The 9042-nt window shown below is 38.8% G+C and overlaps 1 long non-coding RNA gene across 1 annotated transcript; it reads right to left on the bottom strand.

Annotated features, from left to right (window-relative positions):
- Nucleotides 1-6144: 6144 nt before the first annotated feature.
- LOC121024579 (uncharacterized) lies at nucleotides 6145-8289 on the bottom strand. Its single transcript, XR_005787754.1, has 2 exons — nucleotides 7186-8289; nucleotides 6145-6250 (listed from the first exon to the last, which is right to left on the bottom strand). It is a non-coding gene; the product is annotated as an uncharacterized LOC121024579 (long non-coding RNA).
- Between the last annotated feature and the right edge of the window lie 753 nt (nucleotides 8290-9042).

Raw genomic sequence — 9042 nt, 5'->3', positions numbered from 1 at the left:
AAAAAATCCAGGAGTATGAGGGGAAAATTAGAGAACTAAGTGATACACTAAAAAGAAATAATATACGCATCATTGGTATCCCAGAGGAGGAAGAGAGAGGGAAAGGTGCTGAAGGGGTACTTGAAGAAATAATAGCTGAGAACTTCCCTGAAGTGGGGAAGGAAAAAGGCATTGAAATCCAAGAGGCACAGAGAACTCCCTTCAGACGTAACTTGAATCGATCTTCTGCACGACATATCATAGTGAAACTGGCAAAATACAAGGATAAAGAGAAAATTCTGAAAGCAGCAAGGGGTAAACGTGCCCTCACATATAAAGGGAGACCTATAAGACTCGTGACCGATCTCTCTTTTGAAACTTGGCAGGCCAGAAAGAGTTGGCACGAGATTTTCAGTTTGCTAGACAGAAAAAATATGCAGCCGAGAATCCTTTATCCAGCAAGCCTGTCATTTAGAATAGAAGGAGAGATAAAGGTCTTCCCAAACAAACAAAAACTGAAGGAATTTGTCACCACTAAACCAGCCCTACAAGAGATCCTAAGGGGGACCCTGTGAGACAAAGTACCAGAGACGTCACTACAAGCATAAAACATACAGACATCACAATGACTCTAAACCCATATCTTTCTATAATAACACTGAATGTAAATGGATTAAATGCGCCAACCAAAAGACATAGGGTATCAGAATGGATAAAAAAACAAGACCCATCTATTTGCTGTCTACAAGAGACTCATTTTAGACCTGAGGACACCTTTAGATTGAGAGTGAGGGGATGGAGAACTATTTATCATGCTACTGGAAGCCAAAAGAAAGCTGGAGTAGCCATACTTATATCAGACAAACTAGACTTTAAATTAAAGGCTGTAACAAGAGATGAAGAAGGACATTATATAATAGTGACAGGGTCTATCCATCAGGAAGAGCTAACAATTATAAATGTCTATGCGCCAAATACTGTAGCGCCCAAATATATAAAACAATTACTCATAAACACAAGCAACCTTATTGATAAGAATGTGGTAATTGCAGGGGACTTTAACACCCCACTTACAGAAATGGATAGATCATCTAGACACACGGTCAATAAAGAAACAAGGGCCCTGAATGAGACATTGGATCAGATGGACTTGACAGATATATTTAGAACTCTGCATCCCAAAGCAACAGAATATACTTTCTTCTCGAGTGCACATGGAACATTCTCCAAGATAGATCATATACTGGGTCACAAAACAGCCCTTCATAAGTTTACAAGAATTGAAATCATACCATGCATACTTTCAGACCACAATGCTATGAAGCTTGAAATCAACCACAGAAAAAAGTCTGGAAAACCTCCAAAAGCATGGAGGTTAAAGAACACCCTACTAACGAATGAGTGGGTCAACCAGGCAATTCGAGAAGAAATTAAAAAATATATGGAAACAAACGAAAATGAAAATACAACAATCCAAACGCTTTGGGACGCAGCGAAGGCAGTCCTGAGAGGCAAATACATTGCAATCGAGACCTATCTCAAGAAACAAGAAAAATCCCAAATACAAAATCTAACAGCACACCTAAAGGAAATAGAAGCAGAACAGCAAAGGCAGCCTAAACCCAGCAGAAGAAGAGAAATAATAAAGATCAGAGCAGAAATAAACAATATAGAATCTAAAAAAACTGTAGAGCAAATCAATGAAACCAAGAGTTGGTTTTTTGAAAAAATAAACAAAATTGACAAACCTCTAGCCAGGCTTCTCAAAAAGAAAAGGGAGATGACCCAAATAGATAATATCATGAATGAAAATGGAATTATTACAACCAATTCCTCAGAAATACATGCAATTATCAGGGAATATTATGAAAAATTATATGCCAACAAACTGGACAACAGGAAGAAATTCCTAAACACCCACTCTCTTCCAAAACTCAATCAGGAGGAAATAGAAAGCTTGAACAGACCCATAACAGCGAAGAAATTGAATCAGTCATCAAAACTCTCCCAACAAATAGGACTCCAGAACCAGATGGCTTCCCTGGGGAATTCTACCAGACGTTTAAAGCAGAGATAATACCTATCTTTCTCAAGCTTTTCCAAAAATAGAAAGGGAAGGAAAACGTCCAGACTCATTCTATGAAGCCAATATTACTTTAATTCTTAAACCAAACAGAGACCCAGTAAAAAAAGAGAACTACAGGCCAATATCCCTGATGAATATGGATGCAAAAATTCTCAATAAGATACTAGCAAATCGAATTCAACAGCATATAAAAAGAATTATTCACCATGATCAAGTGGGATTCATTCCTGGGATGCAGGGCTGGTTCAACATTCGCAAATCAATCAACGTGATACATCACATTAATAAAAGAAAAGAGAAGAACCATATGATCCTGTCAATCGATGCAGAAAAAGCCTTTGACAAAATCCAGCAACTTTCTTAATAAAAACCCATGAGAAAGTCGGTATAGAAGGAACATATGTAAACATCATAAAAGCCATTTATGAAAAGCCCACAGCTAACATCATCCTCAATGGGGAAAAACTGAGAGCTTTTACCCTGAGATCAGGAACATGACAGGGATGTCCACTCTCACTGCTGTTGTTTAACATAGTGTTGGGAGTTCTAGCATCAGCAATCAGACCACAAAGGGAAATCAAAGGCATCAAAATTGGCAAAGATGAAGTCAAGCTTTCACTTTTTGCAGATGACATGATAGTATACATGAAAAATCCGGTAGACTCCACCAGAAGTCTGCTAGAACTGATACATGAATTCAGCAAAGTCGCAGGATACAAAATCAATGTATAGAAATCAGTTGCATTCTTATACACTAATAATGAAGCAACAGAAAGACAAATAAAGAAACTGATCCCATTCATAATTGCACCAAGAAGCATAAAATACCTAGGAATAAATCTAACCAAAGATGTAAAAGATCTGTATGCTGAAAACTATAGAAAGCTTATGAAGGTAATTGAAGAAGACACAAAGAAATGGAAAAACATTCCATGCTCATGGATTGGAAGAATAAATATTGTCAAAATGTCAATACTACCCAAAGCTATCTACACATTCAATGCAATCCCAATCAAAATTGCACCAGCATTCTTCTCGAAGCTAGAACAAGCAATCCTAAAATTTATATGGAACCACAAAACACCCTGAGTAGCCAAGGTAATTCGGAAGAAGATCAAAGCAGGAGGCATCACAATCCCAGACTTTAGCCTCTACTACAAAGCTGTCATCATCGAGACAGCATGGTATTGGCGCAAAAACAGACACATAGACCAATGGAATAGAATAGAAACCCCAGAACTAGACCCACAAACGTATGGCCAACTAATCTTTAGCAAAGCAGGAAAGAACATCCAAAGGAAAAAAGACAGTGTCTTTAACAAATGGTGCTGGGAGAACTGGACAGCAACATGCAGAAGGTTGAAACTAGACCACTTTCTCACACCATTCACAAAAATACACTCAAAATGGATAAAGGACCTGAATGTGACACAGGAAACCATCAAAACCCTACAGGAAAAAGCAGGAAAAGACCTCTCTGACCTCAGCCGTAGCAATCTCTTACTCGACACATCCCCAAAGGCAAGGGAATTAAAAGCAAAAATGAATTACTGGGACCTTATGAAGATAAAAAGCTTCTGCACAACAAAGGAAACAACCAACAAAACTAAAAGGCACCCAACGGAATGGGAAAAGATATTTGCAAATGACATATCGGACAAAAGGCTAGTATCCAAAATCTATAAAGAGCTCACCAAACTCTCCACCCGAAAAACAAATAATCCAGTGAATAAATGGGCAGAAAAGATGAATAGACACTTCTCTAAAGAAGATATCCAGATGGCCAACAGGCACATGAAAAGATGCTCAATGTCGCTCCTCATCAGGGAATTACAAATCAAAACCACACTCAGATACCATCTCACGCCAGTCAGAGTGGCCAAAATGAACAAATCAGGAGACTATAGATGCTGGAGAGGATGTGGACAAACGGGAACCCTCTTGCACTGTTGGTGGAAAGGCAAACTGGTGCAGCCGTTCTGGGAAACAGTGTGGAGGTTCCTCAAAAAATTAACAATAGATCTACCCTATGACCCAGCAATAGCACTGCTAGGAATTTACCCAAGGGATACAGGAGTGCTGATGCATAGGAGCACTTGTACCTCAATGTTTATAGCAGCACTCTCAACAATAGCCAAATTATGGAAAGAGCCTAAATGTCCATCAACCGATGAATGGATAAAGAAATTATGGTTTATATACACAATGGAATACTACGTGGCAATGAGAAAGAATGAAATATGGCCCTTTGTAGCAACGTGGATGGAACTGGAGAGTGTTATGCTAAGTGAAATAAGTCCTACAGAGAAAGACAGATACCATATGTTTTCACTCTCATGTGGATCCTGAGAAACTTACCAGAAGACCATGAGGGAGGGGAAGGAACAACAAAAAAAGAAAGGTTGGAGAGGGAGGGATCCAAACATAAGAGACTTTTAAAAACTGGGAACAAACTGAGGGTTGATGGGGGTGGGAGGTGGGGGAGGGTGGGTAGTGGGTGTTGGGGAGGGCACCTGTTGGGATGAGCACTGGGTGTTGTATGGAAACCAATTTGACAATAAATTTCATATTAAAAAAAAAACAATAACTTTTCCTAAGCCTGTTGATTAGAACAAAATTCAGGCTTGCACACCAAAGCTGGATGAATGTGTTAATGATTATTACAATCAACTCCAAATTGTCTTTAAGTAAAATTCTGATCTTCTTTTAGATGTTGAATCCACCTAGGTAGCATTTAACTCTATGTTTATCAGAGGGTTAAGCTTTTCTCTTTTAGTTAAAGAGGAGCAGAATGGAATGGGAAGTAACCCACTCCAAAGATACTTAATATGGCAAGCCAACTCACGCCCTACATGAGTCAACTAGAAGAAAGATTGCTAAAATTCTCAATGTTCAACTCCAGAAAATGAAGACCCTTGAACAAAACCAAATAGCCTTTCTTCTATTATTGAATTAAAAAAAAAGAGAGAGATTGTTACAAATTTAAATGTTCCATGCATCCTCAGCCCTCTGGTCAGTCTTTCCAAAGCCCTCTGAATTGCCAGTGACATGGTCCAGGGAACTACAAGGGCTCTTCCCAATCCTTCTTCTTAATCAGCTCAGAAAAAACACTTTTCAGATTGGTAATTAATCTCTCCCTGTCCTTATTGATATCAGACCTACACTCTCAGCGCTTAACACCCCTGATATAAAGCAGTCCCTGTCTTGGAGCACTAAAACAGCTCAAATACTGGGGGTGTCTAATAAGCTTCAATAGTTTCCTGCCTCTGAGCATATTTTCTTTTATCTAGGCCCCTTGAGAGACACCCATCCTTTTTCTCCTTTGTTCTTATGCCCTTATTCATTTATCGGACCAAGATTTCTTAGAAAAGTATCATAGCAAAATCTCTCCCAAAAGGGGGAAATCATTCCAGAACTTGACAGTTGTAACCAAAGTAGCCAACTAGGGGAATTAAATGACCATTCGACATCTTTTTTTGTTCTGTCTCTGACAGCACTATTGCTGAGTCTGCGGACACTGATTATTTATTCTTATTAGATCTGATACCATCCTCTTTATGCAAGAAAATCCTCAACTTATATGGGCAGAATCTACACTGCATCTCCCATCAGGATTTAAATAGATCCTTTAAAGCCTCCTCCCATAATAATCAATACCTTATAAAGAAGTCCTTCAAGGCACCAAGCCCATTATAAAAGATTATAAAGCTCAGGGTCTAATTACCCCTTCCAATGGTCCCTGCAACACCTCTGTTTTACCTGTGAGAAAACCCAGTGGCCATGGATGGAGGTTTCTCCAAGACCTCTGAGCAATAAATACAAATAACCACAGTTATCCCCCAGTACCCTAAAGTTCATAACCCCCATGTGCTAACATCCATTCCCACTGAGAGCAAACTCTTCACTATAATTGTTTTATGCAGTGCATTTTTAGTATTCCAGTTGATAAAGATAACCAATATATTTTGTGCCTTTTACAGGAAAAAACAGAAATACACCTGGACAATAATGCCCCGGGGATTCACAGAGAGTCCTTCCCACCTTTACAAATCTTAAAAGCTGATTTAGATGATATAAAGTCTTCTACAGGCTCTAATTTATTACGGTATACAGATGATTTGCTTCTCCCTTCCCCTTCCTCAAACCTCTTCACAGAAAAGTTCTTGGCCTTAAAGGACACAAAGTCTCCAAAGAAAGATTACAGTTTACTCAGGCTCAGGTTAGATACTTAGGGAATTGGATCTCAAAACAAGGACTGCATTTGATCCAGAAGAAACTCCTCACAACTGCTTAATACCGGCAGGTTACCTTTTCAATCCCAGTGAAAATTTACAGATAACTCCTCTAACCAATACACGTTGTTCATAGTTTCCTGATGGTTCTTATTTAAAGGATAAAAATGGTAAATATTGTCCTGGGTATGCTATTGCAACTCTCTTTGAAGTCATTGCAGTCATTGCAGCACTTTTACCTTTGGCTATTACAGCTGAATTATACAACCTTACTCAAGCTTATACTTTAGCCAAGGATAAAACCACAAATATTTATACTGATAGTCAGTATGCCTCTGGAGTAGCTCATGATTTTCAAATATTATAGAAACAATGAGGTTTCCTTACCCCCAATGGGGATAAGATTTAAAATGGCTCCTATGTACAACATTTATTAGATGTCATATTTTGCATGTGGCTCTAGCTGTTATTAAGGTTCTGGGGTATTCCAGACTCAACTCCATAGATGCCAACAGAAGCCACCTCACTGATATATGTACCAAAAATGCTGCTTATAGTGAGACCAATAGCCAAATCTCTGTCATGTTCCAAAGGGATGTTCTCCCAAATGATAAGTTTTGGGAAAATTGACCAGAAAAAAATTGGGGAAACATGACCACAGAAAAGGAGAAGCAATATTGGAAATTTATTAATTATTGGTTTGATAAAAAGAGAGAGAGAGAGAACTCTGGTTTCGGCCAAATAACAATCTGGTTATTCCAGTAATTCTAAAATTCTCAATACTTGTAATTGTAACATGCATTAAGCCATTGGTGTACTGACAAAATGACAGCATTCGTGGACCCATATTGGTGGAGAACAGTTAATAAGACCATAAGAAGGGCCTACCTTACTTGTCCCACTTGTCCAAAGTATAATCCAGGAAAAGCTGTTCATATGGATGGATTTCATACAACTTCTCCATCTCGTAGCTTGTATGTTTTCTCACTGGACCAAATCTTTTCCTTCGTGGATAGGCTTGCATCTCTTCCGTGGCTAAAATTCTGTTAGAAAAGATTATCCCTACCTGGGGAACCCCTCTAAAACTTCATGGTGATCAGGGAACCCATTTTACCTGTCAGGGGGTTTGACAAGTTTGTGCTGTTTGGCCAGTTTTACAACACTTTCACTGTGCAGTGATAAAGGTATCTTCTGTTACATTGCTGAGGTGACTTTGAAAATCACCTAAGGGTAGGGGCTAGTTGCCAGTAGGTACAACAATGTGTTCGGAACCTTCAGGTCCACCCTGAAATAACAACATCCCGGGAAGGAAGAGGGGCTAGGGGTAAACCAATCACCAACAGCCAATGATTTGATCATGCCTATGTAACAATGCCTCCAGAAAAACCCAAAGGGATGGGTTTGGAGAGCTTCTGGTTGGTAAACACACAGAAATTTAGGGAGAGTGATGAAGTTGGAGGTGGCACAGAAGCTCTCACCTTTTTCCAAACCTTACCACATGTATTTCTCCTGTCTCACTATTCTTCTTTATATCTTTTATAATAAATTGGTTACCTGGAAAGTAAAATGTTTTTATGAGTTTTGTGATCTGCTCTAGCAAATTAACCCAATGGGGGCGGGTTGCTGAAACCTCCAGTCTATAGTCTGTTGGTCAGAAGCACAAATGACAAACAGGACCTACAGTTGGCATCTGAAATGGCAGTAGAGGGCAGTCTTGTAGGACTGAATCCTTAATCTGTGGAATCTCCAGGTAGATAGTGTCAAATTGAGTTGAATTGTAGGGCACACAGTTGGTGTTGAAGAATTGCTCATTTGTGGGAAAACATCACACACAAACTTCATTGGGATTGGGATGCTCAGAACCATTATAGCTATACTTAAAAAAAAATTAAGCAACACATTTAATAATTTTTTCAAATCAGTGTGAAGGACGATGTGTTTCCCATCTTTCACCAGAATGACTTCTGCCTGCCTCAGTAATGGAAATCATGACCACAGGTCCACACAGCCTAATCTCCACATTTAGTGAGTGAGTGTGTGTGGGGGGGGTAGGGTGGGGGGGGGTTGGTCCCTACTTTTTATTTGATTAAACAAGAAAATCCTGATGAAAATTATAAGTCAACAGGATAGTAGCATGTGTTGACAGCTGTGTATATTTCTATATTTTCAGATAAAATGTAAACCCTAAGTTATGGAGAAGTCTCTCTGATCACTTTCAGAATTTTCTTAGGCTTTAAGTCAATGAGAATTACAAAGAGAGAAGTTTGGGTGCTGAGATTCAAGGATAGTAGCAAATGGACTCCTAGCCCTGTCTTTGATTGCATTTGATCAAAGATTCTATGCTGTGCTGCACCATTTGGATGTGTGTTAAAATATGTCTAACAATGCATCACTTGTTTCTTTGTCTTTCTTTGATGAGTAAAGAACATCTTAAAGTCTGGGGGAAAGTTTGTAACACAATTTGGTCTTAAGAAATTCCCAAAGCCTGTCCTTAATATTTAAAATTGTGCTATTTTGGTCCTAGCGGGACAGGTTTAGTCTCTTTAATATGTGGAACAATATATTGCTAAGATGTGAAGCTTGAAAAAACTACTTGAAATTTTAAAACTGGACCTACAAGTTATCTTCTGACTCTGATAAAATTCTTTAAACCGCGTTAATTTTTAAATCCCATATGATTAAAACCTCCAAAAGCATGGAGGTTAAAGAACACCCTACTAACGAAAGAGTGGGTCAACCAGGCAA

The sequence above is a fragment of the Herpailurus yagouaroundi genome, unplaced genomic scaffold (assembly GCF_014898765.1).
Source record: "Herpailurus yagouaroundi ecotype Mexico unplaced genomic scaffold, PumYag 66130, whole genome shotgun sequence".
NCBI lineage: Eukaryota > Metazoa > Chordata > Mammalia > Carnivora > Felidae > Herpailurus > Herpailurus yagouaroundi.
The sequence above is the reverse complement of the archived record's forward strand: the minus strand, read 5'-3'. Positions and strand labels throughout refer to the sequence as shown.